This window comes from Anolis carolinensis, chromosome 3 (genome assembly GCF_035594765.1).
Source record: "Anolis carolinensis isolate JA03-04 chromosome 3, rAnoCar3.1.pri, whole genome shotgun sequence".
Taxonomy (NCBI): domain Eukaryota; kingdom Metazoa; phylum Chordata; class Lepidosauria; order Squamata; family Dactyloidae; genus Anolis; species Anolis carolinensis.
In genome coordinates, this window is record NC_085843.1 from 14817603 (window position 1) to 14833206 (window position 15604).

A 15604-nucleotide genomic window follows, 5' to 3' on the forward strand; every position below is an offset into this window, starting at 1 on the left:
CAAGCAGTAAAGTGAACAGCTGAGCATTTTTCCCTGCTTCCTTCTCAGGGACAAAAGTATATAACTATTTCTATATATCTATAATCTATATACACATGCAGTTTGGTGAGACACCAGCACTCTTTGGCAGAGAAGATGAAAGGCTGTGTAAAACAACAACTCTGGTCATTTCATATCACTAAGCCATTGCTATTAAAGTGGTGACAAACTGCATTAATACTACAGTGTAGATGCATATCCAGTCTTTGCTAAACAGAAGAAGAGCCATTCCGGATCAGACTTGTAGAGTTCATCTTAAAATCAGGGGTATCTGCTCTAATTGTTTTTATAACTCTTTTTAGAGCTATTTTTAAAGAGAGGCCCTTAGTGTTTTCCTTGGCGTTCAATTATTTATTCAATATTTCAATGTTTGTCCTGTTGTGCATTGCCTTGGTAATAAATGCCTTAAACAAACAAACAAACGAATGCTGACTTTCCTTTTGTACTGGAGAGAATATGTAGGTCTTGTGAGGACTCCACATACATCTTCAAGTCACCTTACTTCACTAATACTTCATATATATGGATATATTTCATAGGGCTTATATAAGTTTTTTATTGTGTCAGAAGAGACTTGAGAACATGCTGCAAGTTGCTTTGGTGTGAGAGAATTGGTTGCCTACAGGAGATGCTGGGATATGTTGGCTGCGAGGCTTCTCTCATGTCCCCGCAAGCTAGAGCTGACAGACAGGAGCTCACCCCATCTCACGGATTCAAACCAGCAACCTTCAGGTCAGCAACCAAACCTTCAGGTCAGCAGTTCAGTCAGCACAAGGATTTAACCCATTGCACCACCGGCAACGTTCTTGCAGACAGCCAATTCTCTCACACCAGAAGCGATTTGCAGTTTCTCAAATCACTCCTGACACGAAAAAAATAGGGCTTTCTTAGGAAGGGTGTTTTCCAAGGTGGTCTCACCCATTCGTTCCTCTAAAATATAGCCCATAGTTCCCAGTCTCAATTGGTGGTTCCTGTGGCTGATCCTGCTTAGCTTCCAAGATAACACAGGATGTTGTGCCTTTTAAAAAAGTCAATCTGATGATAGCAAAATGAATATCAATGATCCCTGAGTATCATTAACAATTTTGTGCTTCCAAATCAACTCAGAAGGTTCTGCTTAAGAATAACTCCAAACCCACTTTTGACTAATACTAATAGGGTTTGTTTTTGGCTCATAAAATTCCTGCTCGATTACTAGTTCTTCTCAGCTGTCCTTTTGTTTGGTTCATTTATAAATGCAGGGTTTTCTGACGCTCTTTTAGAACGACAGGCTTAAAAATATTCTATTGGAATATTCCCAAGAATCTACATCCTACAAGGAGGGGCTTTCCAATTCCTGTTTTCTGACCCTTCCAGGCACTTCCAGACAGACAACCCATTTTTAGATTCCCAAAGCCATTCACATCCAACCCTTCTGCCCAGGAACCCATGCATTGGCCAAAAAGTTGCCTGGGGAAGAAAACAGCAGATGTAATTAAAAGCACATTTGCTCTTTTGTTTGCCTGCTAGGAGGAGTGGAAGGGAGGTGACAAGGGAATTGCTTTGTAATGGGTGCTTCCTCTGTTAGATATGACCCGCAGAGCTACTATATTAACTGCTAGATTGGGGCTGTTATTCCAAGGAATGGTTGCCAAACGGAAGAATGACCTGAGATGCTCTAGCACCACTGACAGCAGCTTGAGCTACAGAGATCACTCAGCTATTGCAAGTTTTCATGACACGAAGAATTATTACCATGTGCATGGGCACACCTTCAAATCACCTTATGGCAACCCCCTTAAATTTCATTGGTTTTTCTAAGGCGGTGGTTCTCAACCTGGGATCCCCAGATGTTTTTGGCCTACAGCTCACAGAATTCCCAGCCAATGTACCAGCTGTTAGGATTTCTGGAATTTGAAGGCCAAAAACATCTGGGGATACCCAGATTGAGAACCACTGTTCTAACGTGAGGAATACTCATTTGCCAAAAGCGCAAGACTGATTTTGCTGATTGGACTTTGGATTGCCTGGATCACACTTATGCTTCCAGCTGTTTGTATGCCTCCAGGTCATGGTTATGGTGACCCCCATGAACTTCATAGGATCTTCTTAGGCAGGGAATGGAATAATAAGAAATACATTGCTACTGTCTTTCTCTGAAATATACCCTGCAACACCTGGCATTCTCTGGTTGTTTTCAATTCAAGTACTAACCAGAACTGATTCTGCTTAACTTCAACGATCACACAGGATTTGGAACTTTCAGGATATTCAACTCTAGTTTTATTACTTTTTGGTAAAAATTACATATCAAGTATCTGATTTAAAAGCTCAAAAACAGAAAGATTCCAGAAGTCAGCTTGGTTTCCAATCTGAGAGAAAGGTGGCACGGAAATTTAATATATGTATTTGAAAAAGTTGGTGATCCTGATCCTACATTGTGCTTATATGTTGTAAATCTACCCTCATACAGTAGTTGCACTATACGATGCATTCAAATTCTGAATACCAACATCCTGCAACTGACATCGTGCACATTATTCCTTTGTACTACAGTGAATACACAATAGTAGAATGAAGGCACTGGAAATACTATGAAGATGTAGCAAACAAACACCATCCAAGAATGAACGACTACATGCTTTGAAACTTTTTGGTCAATCCTAGCTGGAGTAGATCTATACAATCCATTGTTGACCACTGAGTTAACATATAGGTTGTGGCAAGGAAGCACAGTTGAGGCAGCAAAATGTGTGTTGGCCAGTGTAACAGCAAGGCAAGACAGCAAAGCAAAACAAAGCACAAAGCAAAGAGGAAAAAGCATCATTTTCTTCATACTGTATTCATCCCAGCCTCCCTCATTCTCTTGCTCTCTCTCCCTCTCTCTCTAAATGACGCCAAACTACCAGGCATAAAAACCACATAACTTCAATTAATCCAAAGTTCCTCAAAGCAGGGAGCAATCTTCCAAAGCGAACAATAGGAAAGCAGGCAGCAGTCTCCCAAAGCAGACAAGACCATGTGGCACGCAGGCAGAGGCACGCAGGCATGAGGCACGCAGGCACAAGGCACGCAGGCACGAGGCAAGCAGGCATGAGGCAAGCAGGCACAAGGCACACAGGCACGAGGCACACAGGCACGGGGCACGCAGGCATGAGGCACGCAGACAAGGCACCCAGGCAGAGGCACGCAGGCACAAGGCATGCAGGCACGAGGCACATAGGCACGAGGCAAGCAGGCACGAGGCACGCAGACAAGGCATGCAGGCAGAGGCACGCAGGCACAAGGCACGCAGGTACGAGGCACGTAGGCACGAGGCACGTGGCAAGCAGGCATAAGGCACACAGGCACGAGGCACACAGGCACGAGGCACACAGGCACGAGGCACGAAGGCACGAGGCACACAGGCACGAGGCACGTAGGCATGAGGCAAGCAGGCACGAGGCAAGCAGGCACGAGGCAAGCAGGCACGAGGCACACAGGCACGAGGCAAGCAGGCATAAGGCACACAGGCATGAGGCACGCAGACAAGGCACCCAGGCCGAGGCACGCAGGCACAAGGCATGCAGGCACGAGGCACGTAGGCATGAGGCAAGCAGGCACGAGGCAAGCAGGCACAAGGCAAGCAGGCACGAGGCACACAGGCACGAGGCATGCAGGCACAAGCCACGTAGGCACGAGGCACACAGGCACGAGGCATGCAGGCACAAGGCACGTAGGCACGAGGCACACAGGCACGAGGCATGCAGGCACAAGGCACGTAGGCACGAGGCACACAGGCATGAGGCAAGCAGGCACGAGGCATGCAGGCAAGGCACGCGGGCAGAAGAATGCAGGCATGAGGCACAGGGTGCTTCCTTGAAGCCTTGTTGCCTCATGTGAGCACTACCTCTGGCTGCTCATATGGTGCTTGGAAGTTAAAACAAAACCTGGCTTGTAAGTTGATATGTTCATACGTAGGGACACTCGGAAGTAGAGTTTCCACTGTAATGCCAAAAGGATTTGGGCAACCATATCAAAGTTAACAGGAGACATCAACAGAAGTTCTCTTTTCTGATCTAAACTTGTATTATAGTTTCTTTGATGAGAAACTTTATTGCACTTCTTGAGAAGAGGACTCCCTGAGACTGTTCACGGAACGACATGTACTTCACTTCTTCAGACCGAGTGCATGACATAATGCCAGAACAGCTTGATAGCAATGTCAACTACTAAGTTCAACAGCCTCCCACAAAACAAACCAGCAGTTAGCCCCACCATTGACCCATTCTTTGAAGAACAAACATGAAAGATTATGCAGAGGGATTTCATGGAGGAACAAACGGGCAGCTTGTTGGTGCGGCTGGAGCCCTGCTTTCTTTCATTATTCCTTTGGGTATACTGTGCTTCATGAGATTATAGTCATCAGGACTTTATTCTCTTTAATTATAAGCATCCAAGAGAACTGTTCATTACCAACACCATCTAAATGTCACTAACCATAATACCACAATTATCCAGCTAGAATGAACTAATGCAAAGTAACAGCCCTTCTTTAAGTGCTTAAGTTGTAAGAAGAGGATAATTCCTTTTCTGTTTCTGTTTCTTTTGTATATAATCACCTTTCATCCCCAGCAACTATAAGGGAGAAGAAAACTCTTGTGGAAGACTAAGTGTGTTTTTTTTTCCAGATAAGAAGCTGTAGTTCAGTTTTTAAAGTGTAAGCTTGCACCCTTAAAATTGTTGGGTGCATCCTTACCTACTTCAGATCTACATTTTATTAGATGCAGTTGGCCCTCCATATCTATGGATTCAACTACATGGTTTTATCTTTTAAAGGCTTGTAAAAGAAGTGAAAGAAGAGAGCTGTGGAATATAGCGTTTCCAATTCATTCAAACTTTACTTTGTTCACAATGAAAACTGAAAGAAAATATATAATGCAAGATTAAGAAACCTGCAAATTGCATAGTGTAAGAGTTTTCTAGCCACGTTCAGCCCTCTGTATTCTGTATCCACAGATTCAGTCGTCCATGTCTAGAAAATACTAACACATTTGCAAAACCAAACCTTGATTTTATCATTTATAAACGGGGCATCATTACAGTACATCATTTATTTGTGTGAGGAGTGACTTGAACTCCGCTGGGTTCGAATGTCTCCACTTGAAGGTGGGTACCCGGGACAGTTTGGGGATTCTGCAAGTGTACCGTCCACCCCGCGACACAGCAGTCTCCCTGCCTGAGCTTGCAGAGGTGGTCTCTAGCGTGGTGCTGGGTTCCCAGCGCCTCATGGTCCTGGGTGACTTCAACATCCATGCAGAGGCCACCTTGACAGGTGCAGCTCAGAACTTCATGGCCGCCATGACAACCATGGGACTGTCCCAAGTAATATCGGGTCCCACTCATTAAGCTGGACATACACTCGACCTGGTTTTTGTTGCGGGCGACGAGTTGGTCAGAGTGGAAGAGCAAATTATTCTTCCATTGTCATGGTCTGACCACCATCTGATCAGTCTAAGACTCACCGCGCCCTCAAACTTCTGCAGGGGTGGTGGACCGATTAAGATGGTCCGCCCCAGGAGGCTAATGGATCCCGAGGGATTCCTGAAGTCTCCTGGGGTTCTGTCTGCCACGGAGGCTGACGATTCTGTCGATGCCTTGGTCGCTCGCTACAACAGCGAGATGACTAGGGCAATAGACACGATCGCCCCCGAACGTCCCCTCTCGCAGCGTGGAGTTGCCCCGGCCCCCTGGTTTACTGGGGAGCTGACGGAGATGAAACGTGCGAGAAGGAGACTAGAGTGTCGCTGGCGGAAAACTCAGGACGGCTCTGACCGAACACGGTCGAAGGCCGCTATTAGGTCCTATTCCGTGGTGTTGCGAGCAGCCAGGAAGGCTTTCTCGACTGCCCGCATCGCGTCTGCAAATAACAGACCTTCGGAGTTGTTTCGGGTTGTTGGGGAGCTCCTCCACCCTCCTGGGGGCAGGGAGCCACCCGACTTCTCGGCAACTCGGTGCAGCGAGTTCGCTCACCATTTTGCAGACAAAGTCGCTCAGATCCGTTCTGACTTGGACGCCGGCCTTGAAGCATTGCCAGGTGAGGTAACCGAGGCATCTGTCTGTTTGATCTTGTGGGATTCGTTTCAGCTTGTGCGCCCTGATGATGTGGACAAGATCCTCGGGGCTGTGAGGGCGACCACCTGCGCCCTGGATCCTTGCCCATCTTGGCTTTTAAAACAGGCCAGTGGCGGGTTAGTTGATTGGTTTATGCCTATAATTAATGCTTCAATATCACAGGGCAAATTTCCATCTAGCCTAAAGCAAGCTGTGGTTAGGCCTATCCTGAAGAAGGCCTCTCTGGATTCGACCAACTTAGGCAATTACAGACCAATCTCTAACCTTCCATTTTTGGGCAAGGTCTTGGAGCGGGTGGTTGCCTCGCAGCTACAGGGATTCTTGGAGGATGCGGATTTTCTGGACCAATCACAGTCTGGCTTCAGGCCTGGGTTCAGTACCGAGACGGCTTTGGTCGCCTTGGTGGATGAGCTCCGCAGGGAACTGGACTGGGGGAGTGTGACCCTGCTGGTTCTCTTGGATATCTCAGCGGCTTTCGATACCATCAACCATGGTATCCTTCTGGGACGGCTCTCTGGGATGGGCCTTGGGGGTACTGCACTCCAGTGGCTCCAGTCCTTCCTGGAGGGCCGTTCCCAGCTGGTGAAGCTGGGGGACACCTGCTCGGACCCCTGGCCTTTGACCTGTGGGGTCCTGCAAGGTTCTATTTTGTCCCCCATGCTTTTTAACATCTACATGAAACCGCTGGGAGAGGTCATCCGGAGTTTTGGAGTGAGGTGCCATCTCTACGCGGATGACACCCAACTTTACTACTCTTTTCCACCTAAATCCAAGGAAGCCCCTCGGATTCTGGACCAGTGCCTGGCCGCTGTGTTGGCCTGGATGAGGGCGAACAAGCTGAGACTTAATCCTGACAAGACAGAGGTCCTCCAAGTCAGTCGTATGTCTGACCGGGGTATTGGGTGGCAACCTGTGCTTGACGGGGTCGCACTTCCCCTGAAGGCGCAGGTCCGCAGCTTGGGGGTCCTCCTGGATTCGGGGCTGACGCTTGAGGCTCAGGTGTCGGCCGTGGCCGGGAGGGCCGTTGCACAATTAAAACTTGTGTGCCAGCTGCGACCATACCTCGAGAAGTCTGATCTGACTACGGTGGTCCACGCCTTAGTTACCTCTAGACTGGATTATTGCAATGCGCTCTACGTGGGGCTGCCTTTGAAGACGGCCCGGAAACTGCAATTAGTACAGCGCTCAGCAGCCAGGCTTCTAACAGGAGCAAACTACAGGGCGCGTTCTACGCCTCTGTTTAAGGAGCTCCATTGGCTGCCGTTTGTTTTCTGGGCCCAATTCAAGGTGCAGGTGCTGACCTACAAAGCCCTGAACGGTTTGGGACCCACCTACCTTAGAGACCGCATCTCCCCCTATGAACCTGCATGATCTCTTCGCTCTTCGGGGGAGGCCCTCCTCTCGCTTCCACCACCTTCGGAGTTGCGGCTGGTGGGGACGAGAGAGAGGGCCTTCTCCGCTGTGGCCCCCTGCCTCTGGAACTCACTCCCTAGGGAGATTAGACAGACCCCCACCCTCCTTGCCTTCCGGAAAGGCCTTAAAACCTGGCTTCTCCGGAGGGCCTTTGACGATTAATTTTTTGGGGTTGATTTGTCTGCCCATTTAATTAGAGAGTGTTTTCCCATGATTATTGATACCTTGCTGAGGACTTCTGCCACGAAGCTACCTTCTCCATGTAGCCCTCTATTTCGACCTAGAATTGTTTAGCGCCTTGTTTTTAACATGTGATGTATGTATTGATTGTATGACTGCTTTTCATGTTGATTTTACAATGTGTAATTTGTCACTGTTTTTATTATTGCTGTGATCCGCCCCGAGTCCCTTCGGGGAGATGGGGCGGGATATAAGAATAAATTTATTATTATTATTATTATTATTATTATTATTATTATTATTATTATTATGATGAAACTGCAAGTCGCTTCTGGTGTGAGAGAATTGGCTGTCTACGTTGCCCAGGGGATGCCCAGATGTTTTACCATTGTCTGGGAGGCTTCTCTCATGTCCCTGCATGGGACGCTGTATATAATGGACTTAAGCATCCATGTATTTTGATATCCACAGGGGGTCGTGGAACCCAATCCCAGGAGAAATCACTGTACCATAAATATCCATCCAGTGGTTCTCTCTCCATCCTTAAAGTAATCTTCGCCTGCTCTGAACATCTGGTTGCTTGAAGAAACTTGAATACAGCCAACAGTTTGGTGAGATGTTTTGCTTCGATGGGAAATACATGCTTCATTACGTGACACAGAGGGATTAAGGAGCCTATCTAAGGTCACAGATGAAAAGGACTTTCGAGCTAGGAATAAATCCTATATAAATTCTCTCTCCCATTATTGCACGCATGTCACTGAACTATTTCTCTCATCTGTCTTCATGGATATCTTTGCTAGATAAGTTGTTGTTTTAATGGTCACCAAAGTGTCCAGCGGAGAGACAGAAAACATCTGGCAGTATTAGTTAAAGTACTTTGGCTGGACTCATAGCCTCAGTTCCTGATTTCATTTGGTTATTATTAAATACATTGTACTCCTTTTTAATGGATGTGTTTTAAAATAATTAGGTTTTTTAAACCTAATAAGAGGAATAACATTTCAGATGCTTTTTCAAATCCTGACTTGGTTTTTATAAGTGTCTGTTTTAATCTTGTAAATAGCCTCAGATCCCACTTATACAGATATAAGGGTCTAAATGCTATGTTCAGTTAGAACTGGCATAGTCCTGATACAGCTTAATGGTGAAACATTAGAACATATTGACCATTTCCACTACCTTGGCAGCCACTCTCCACAAAAGTCAACATTGACACTGAAATACAACACCTCCTGAGCTCTGCGAATGCAGCATTTTTGTGAAAAAAGCAGAGTGTTTGAGGATCGGGACATCCGCAAGGACACCAAGGTGCTTGTTTATTACCGTATATACTCGAGTATAAGCCGACCCGAATATAAGCCGAGGCACCTAATTTTACCACAAAAAAACTAGGAAAACATTGACTCTAGTATAAGCCGAGGGTGGTAAATTTCAGAAATAAAAATAGATACCAATAAAATTACATTAATTGAGGCATCAGTAGGTTAAATGTTTTTGAATATTTACATAAAGCTCAAAGATAAGACTGTCCAACTCTGATCAAATCATTATTCTCATCTTCTTCAATGTAAATGTGCTTATGTATCCTTTTAATAATAATACAGTAAAATAATACATGTAATAATAATAATAATAATAATAATAATAATAATAATAATAAATAATAATACAGGAAAATAATACAAGTAATAATAAATAGAGTAAAATAATAAATGCAATAATAATAATAATAAGATCAGAGTGAAATAATAAATGTATTAATATTAATAATAATAGAGTAAAATAAATGTAATAATAGCAACAATAATAGAGAAAAATAATAAATGTAATAATACCAATAATAATAGAGAAAAATAATAGATGTACCATATATTCTTGAGTATAAGCTGACCCAAATATAAGCCAACCAGGATCCTCACCCGAGTATAAGCTGAGGGGCACCTTTTCAGTCTTAAAAAATTGGCTGAAAAATTAGGCTTATACTCGAATATATACAGTAAGCTATTGTTCTCCCAAGCCTGGTATATGTCTGTGAAACATGGATTGTCTACAGATGTCACACTCAACTCCTGGAACAATTCCATCAGCATTGTCTCCAAAAAAAATCCTGCAAATCTCTTGGGAAGATAGGCGGACAAATGTCAGCATGCTGAAAGAAGCAAAGACCACCAGCAGTGAAGTAATGCTCCTATACCATCAACTCAACTGGACTGGCCACGTTGTCTGAATGCCTGATCACCATCTTCCAAAGCAGTTACTCTACTTCCAACTCAAGAATGGAAAATGGAATGTTGGTGGGCAGGAAAAGAGATTTAAAGATGGGCTTAAAGCTAACCTTAAAAACTGCAGCATAGACACCGGGAGAGAACTGGGAAGCCCTGGTCCCTGTGTACTCTAGCTGGAGGTCAGCTGTGACCAGCAGTGCTGTGGAATTTGAAGAGGCACAAATGGAGAGCGAAAGGGAGAAATGTGCCAAAAGGAAGGCGTGTCAAGCTGCCTTCCACCTGGAAACCAATGTCTTCACTGTGGAAGAACATGCAGGTCAAGAATAGAGCTCTATGTACCCACTGCCAAGATACTACACTTGGAAGGGCATCATACTTGGACAATGAGTAATTAAGTAAGTAAGTCCTGATTTGGATCAACAAATTGATATGTTGACACATTATACATCATTTTTTTTAAAAAAAAATTATGTCAGAAGCAACTTGAGAACATACTGCAAGTTGCTTTTAGTGTGAGAGAATTGGCTGTCTACAGAGATGTTGCCCAGGGGACACCCGGATGTGTTAGCTGGGAGGCTTCTCTCGTGTCCCCGCAAGCTAAAGCTGACCAGACGGGAGCTCACCCCATCTCACGGATTCAAACCGGCAACCTTCAAGTCAGCAACCCAACCTTCAGGTCAGCTGTTCAGCTGGCACAAGGGTTTAACAGCAGCTCTTATTCATCAATTGATTTAATGGAAATTCTGTATTTGAAAAAAATATACATAAAGCAAAACAAAATGTATTTATTAATTCAAAAATGACAAATATGCCTTAAATGGATGCATCAAAATTGAAAATAGTGTTTAAAAATACATTCACTCTGCCATTCTATGGCTCTGGAGAGTCAATATGGCGTAGTGTAGATGTCTCATTTGGGATGCACCTACACTGTAAAATTAATGCGATATGACACCATTTTAATTGCTATGGTTCAGTGCTATGGGCTCATGGGATCTGTAGTTTGATGAGGCACCAGAAGTCTGAACATTTGCAGACTGCTTCTTCCCTTGTTATTTTTAAATATAAATTTAAAGTCTTGTTTTCCAAGGCTTTTGGATGTATAGTTTATTATTGAGACATGGCTCTGAGGATAGCAAAGACTCATTAGAAAGATTGGAAAGTCCCATCTGAGATCAGCCTCAATGCACTAACCTGGAACAGAGATATTATCATTATATTATCAGCATTTGGTGCATTTAGCCAGTTAATTCCCTACTTCCAGCCTGAAATGGTACAGTTCAAGGATTCTGGGAACAATTTCACTGCAAGGTTTGCTCTTCTTTAGACTATACCAATTTATTTAGACTACACAGATTTGTACAGGAGAAAGTCCTGGTGGTGTTAAGAGCACACCCAGCAAGATGTTGTTTTAACATATATCTCCTTTCTGCATGTATTATTCCTAGAATTTATCTTTGTGGTTGAACATTATCAACAAGATCATTCAGCCCAGCTTGTGCCTCACCAAGGTTTGCATTCCTGGCTCCAGTCCACAGCTAACTGTGCTACAGTTGACTGAAGGCTATGGACATCAATGCCTACATAATTTCTAGAGATTCAAAGCCTTTTCCAGTCAACCATTGTTAATGATATTTTATCCTTCTGTTTGGCGTGTGCTCTTAGCCAAAATAAAAACAGTCATTCTTGTTTATAAAATATTTGCTATTCTGTTTTGGCTTGATCATTAATTAGAATGGAGACTGCAGTCAAGAAGTCAGAAGATAAGGACTTGGAAGGGCAGCTATGAGGGAACTAGACATCTTGAAGTGCAGAGATATGCCACTGAATGCTAAAGTTAGCACTGCCCATGCCATTGGATTTCCCATTTCTATTATATCCCCATACCAAAAAGGGAAACATGAAAGAATGCTCAAACGTTCGTACGGTGGCACTTATTTCACATTCCAGTAAGAAGATCCTGCAAAGTAGGCTCCAGCAATACATGGAGTGCGAGTTGCCAAATGTGCAACCTGAGTTTAGAAAAGAAAGAGGAAGAGACCAAATTGCCAATATCTTCTAGATAATGGAGGAAGCCAGGGAGTTTCAGAAAAAACATCTATTTCTGTTTTATTGACTATTCTAAGGCCTTTGACTGTGTGGATCATAATAAATTGTGGCAAGTTCTTGGTGGTCTGGGGATACCAAGACACCTTGTCTGTCTCCTAAGGAATTTGTATAAAGACCAAGTAGCAACAGTAAGATCAGACCACAGAACAACAGACTGGTTCAAGATTGGGAAAGGAGTGCGGCAGGGCTGCATACTCTCACCCTACCTATTCAACTTGTATGCAGAACACATCATGCGACATGCGGGGCTTGAGGAATCCAAGACTGGAGTTAAAATTGCTGGAAGAAACATTAACAACCTCAGATATGCAGATGATACCACTTTGATGGCTGAAAATGAAGAGGAGCTAAGGGGCCCTATAACCAAGGTGAAAGAAGAAAGTGCAAAAGCCAGGCTGCAGTTAAACCTCAAGAAAACCAAGATTATGGCAACCAGACTGATTGATAACTGGCAAATAGAGGGAGAAAACCTGGAGGCAGTGACAGATTTTATATTTCTAGGTGCAATGTTTACTGCAGATGCAGACTGCAACCAGGAAATCAGAAGACATTTATTTTGTGGGAGGAGAGCAATGACCAATCTCGATAAAATAGTGAAGAGTAGAGACATCATACTGGAAATGAAGGTCCGCATAGTTAAAGCAATGGTATTCCCCGTAGTAACCTATGGATGTGAGAGCTGGACCATAAGGAAGGCTGAGTGAAGGAAGAGAGACGCATTTGAACTGTGGTGTTGGAGGAAAATCCTGAGAGTGCCTTGGACCACAAGAAGATCCAACCAGTCCATCCTCTAGGAAATAATGCCCAACTGCTCACTGGAGGGAAAGATACTAGAGGCAAAGATGAAGTACTTTGGCCACATCATGAAAAGACAGGAAAGCTTAGAGAAGAGAATGATGCCGGAGAAAATGGAAGGAAAAAGGAAGAGAGGCCGACCAAGGGCAAGATGTTATCCTTGAAGTGACTGGCTTGTCCTTGAAGGAACTAGGGATGGCAAAGGCCAACAGGGAGTTCTGGTGTGGGCTGGTCCAGGAGGTCACAAAGAGTCGGAAGTAACTGAATAAGCAAAAATATATGGCGGTCAAAGCTAGACAGTAAAAAATAAACCCTGATTAACTAATAAATTAACTGTCTTGCGGTGTGGTGTTAGAGAGTTCTACGGATACGATGGACAGCACTCTTTGCCAGAGAAAGCTAAAGGTCTTGTAAAACTACAAATCTCACGATTCCATAGCATTGAGCTATGTTTCTGCTTCTTTTCTTATTTCTCAAATGCACTTTTGTTGCTAAAGAATGCTGTGTTGTGTCTGCAATTTTACTTCCAGGTTCTGAATGTATGAACAACCATGCGTGCCTTGTGGTTATTGTGGCCTCAGTAAAGTAAGAGGTTTCCTTTTCAAGTTGTAGCTCAGCATGAGCACAAACCGAGCTGCTCAGAGGAAGAGAGACATGATAAGGAACTGATAAAAAGAGCAAACAAAACTGAAAGTGTGAAGTGGCTTAAACAGGTGAAAGAGCTTATGATGTTTTCCAGCTGATACCGGCTTATCTCTCCTGGCTGGAACTTGGAAGGGCCCCAGCCTTTTGAAGAGAGAGGAGGAAATCATTACAGACAAATACTTCATATCTATCATATTTTGTACTTCGCAAAGGAGATGGTGTGGAGAAACGAAGGGCAAAGACAGGGAGTAGCATCACTAGGGTTATTATTGTCATGGTTTGCAAAAGCACTGTGCTGCGTGTTAACTGGAAAATGAAGTGTATGAAGCCGATTGGCTGAGCCTGCAAAGACCTGGGGATTGATTTAATACTGTTTCTGTTCTGCTGCTGCAGAACCAGTTTGGACAAGTTTTTTCAGTGCTGACTGAGTACAGCTGGTGAAGAGAGCAGTGTACTCAGAGAGAAGCCTTGCTATTTTGAGGTCTGTTTGCTGCTGAGAAAAGAGGGAGAAGAACCAGAACTGTATTCTTCTCTGAAACAGATTTGTGGACCGAGAAAGGACTGTTTATGACTGTGGACCTCTGTAAGTGATCAGAGGGATCATTGTAAATACTAATTTTTTTATCTCTTGGAATTAGTAAAGTTCCTGTATTTTTGTTCTACAAACCTGAGTGGCATGACTCAGTGGGTGACTCTGGATCGCGGGCACACGTAAGAGCTTCGATTTATCATCATCAATCCATAATAATTGTTGCTATGTAGTATTTAGAGAAAAATTGGGGTAAAAATAAGCAATAATAATAGTAATAATAATAATGATGATGATGATGATAAAGGGTCAGAAAATTATTTAAAAAATAATAAAGGGTCAGAAATTTTTTGAAGATTAAATAGCAGAAATACGATCAAGGCTATCAACACCTGGGTCATCCTCGTCATCAGATACATGGCTGGAATTGTGAACTGGACACAAGCAGAGCTTGATGATCTGGACAGGAAAAACAAGAAAACTGATGATAATCCACTATTCATTACACCCATGTAGTGATGTCGATAGACGTTACCTGCCCAGAAAATCAGGAAGCAGAGAAGCCCTCTGCTTCCTGATTTTCTGGGCAGGTAACGTCTATCGACATCACTACATGGGTGCAATGAATAGTGAAACAAGTGAAACAAACAGTAGAAGAAGAGAAACATGTACTGGCAGATTATGTGAAAGACAGTTAAGAACCAACACTGATGGAAGTCAATAGGAGAAATGTGCTGTCGAAGGCTTTCATGGCTGGGATCACAAGGTTGTTGTGTGTTCTTCGGGCAGTTTGGCCATGTTCCAGAAGTATTCTCTCTTGACATTTCACCCACATCTATGGCAGGCATCAATGCAGAGCAGAAGAGAAAACTGACAAAAGAAGGCTTTCCATGGACAGTTCCTGGGGAAAATTGAGAGCAAAATTGACAAGGAAAAAACGTGGATGTGGCTCACAAATTGAACTTTGAAAAAGGAGACAGAGGGCCTGATTCTTTCAGCCCAAGAACAAGCCATTAGAACAAATGCCATCGAAGCCAGAATTGAAAAGTCAACGGCAGATTCCAAGTGTAGACTCTGCAAGGAAGCAAATGATGGATCACATCCTCAGTTGCTGCAAGAAGATCGCGCAGACGGACTACAAGTAGAGGCATAATACTGTTGCTCAGATGATCCATTGGAACTTGTGCCACAAATACCATCTGCCTGTGACAAAGAGCTGGTAGGAAAAAGTTACAGAAAATGAACATGTCAAACTCCTCAGGGAGCACAATGTTCCTGACCTCACAATCGTGTTAAAAAACTAATTATGAATAATCAGTGTTGCAATCCCAGGCAACAGCAGGATTGACGAGAAGCAACTGGAAAAGCTGACATGATACGAGGATTTAAAGATCGAACTGCAAAGATTTTGGCACAAGCCAGTAAAGATGGTCCCAGTAGTGATTGGCACACTGAGTACAGTGCCTAAAGACCTTGGCCTGCACGTAAACACAATCGCCGCTGACAAAATTACCATCTGTCAGCTTTTCCACCCTACTCGGATCTGCACGCATTATTCGTCGATACATCACAC

At 43.9% G+C, this 15604-nt stretch overlaps 2 protein-coding genes across 2 annotated transcripts in view; both read right to left on the minus strand.

Moving 5' to 3' along the window:
- The window catches only part of me3 (malic enzyme 3), a 175166-nt gene that overhangs the window by 151800 nt on the left and 7762 nt on the right, over window positions 1-15604 (minus strand). The window lies entirely within an intron of this gene.
- Window positions 1-15604, minus strand: part of grm5 (glutamate metabotropic receptor 5) — a 1174932-nt gene that overhangs the window by 63202 nt on the left and 1096126 nt on the right. The window lies entirely within an intron of this gene.